The following is a 1287-nucleotide window of genomic DNA, read 5'->3' on the forward strand; positions in this document are numbered from 1 at the left end:
ACCTACTAGTATTATAGGTACTAGTATTCATATTACCTATGTGTTACCAAAATGCATATATTTTGAATATCTTTTTATAAGCATTTATTACTCAGTTGTACCTATCACCATTGATTTTATAATATATTCATACTTCATAGTATTTATAGTAAATTATAAAATCAATGCTATTGCCTATATACAGTCCTGTAAAAAATACTTTTAAAATACCTACTTGTAAATACTTGAATACATTTTTTTTTAAGTATTTAAGATACTACTCAAATACTTTTCAAATACTTTTGGTTTTTAAAGTGGGTTTCTAATTATCGTAGTATAAACACATAGGTAGTAGGTAATCTAATAGTTATCTAATAGTTTTAAAGGAAATATTGTTATTCAATATTCAATAACTTTTTTTAGAAATCTGGTTTTCACAAACCTTTGGGCTTCGGCTAACACAGAAATACAGAATATTAAATAAAATTATTATTCCATTATTGTAGTTGACAATAATATTTTTCCAACCAATTATTTCGAATAAAAATAAAATGTTCGAAATGAAAAACCTAAGTATTCAATACCAAAAAGTATTTAGTACAAAAAAAAAGTATTTAAAATACCATTCAAAATACTTCATGCTGAAAGTATTTAAAAAGTTATTCAATACTTAAAAAAGTATTTGAATACTTTTACTCAAATACTTTTACTTAAATACTTTACAGGACTGCCTATATATTATTATATATTAAATGAGATCCTGGGGATAGAAACATATCTATATGCTAAATGGTTGATAGACTTATATGGTCATCCTAGATCAGTGCTTATTTTCTTAGACTTTAAGTGTTTGTGGAAAAAGTTTAAATACTTGAATTTTAATACTATTATTAATATTTCTCAAAAGTATATTAAAACATTAATCTACTATGCATTTTAATAATTTATCTGTTTGAAAAAGTTCATGTAATTTTAGTATATACCTAATTTAGAAAAAACAATTAATAATTTTGATTAAGGGGACCTTGACAGTTTTCCATTAAATTTAAAGAGCTTCATGTCAAAAATATTTGAGAAATACTGTACTAGATTATACTGTAAAATATCTAAATATATATAACTATCTTTTCCGGTAAAAGATCATGTTTGTAGTGTTGCATTTCAATTTAAAAACTTTACATACATTTTTCTAACATAATTTGTAGTTACCTACTGAAGAAATATATAAATAATATTTTTGACAAAGGTTGGTTGCTCAATACACAGTCAAATATTAACCGTATCATAACGCATTATGTCAAAACAAGA

The sequence above is a fragment of the Acyrthosiphon pisum genome, chromosome X (assembly GCF_005508785.2).
Source record: "Acyrthosiphon pisum isolate AL4f chromosome X, pea_aphid_22Mar2018_4r6ur, whole genome shotgun sequence".
NCBI lineage: Eukaryota > Metazoa > Arthropoda > Insecta > Hemiptera > Aphididae > Acyrthosiphon > Acyrthosiphon pisum.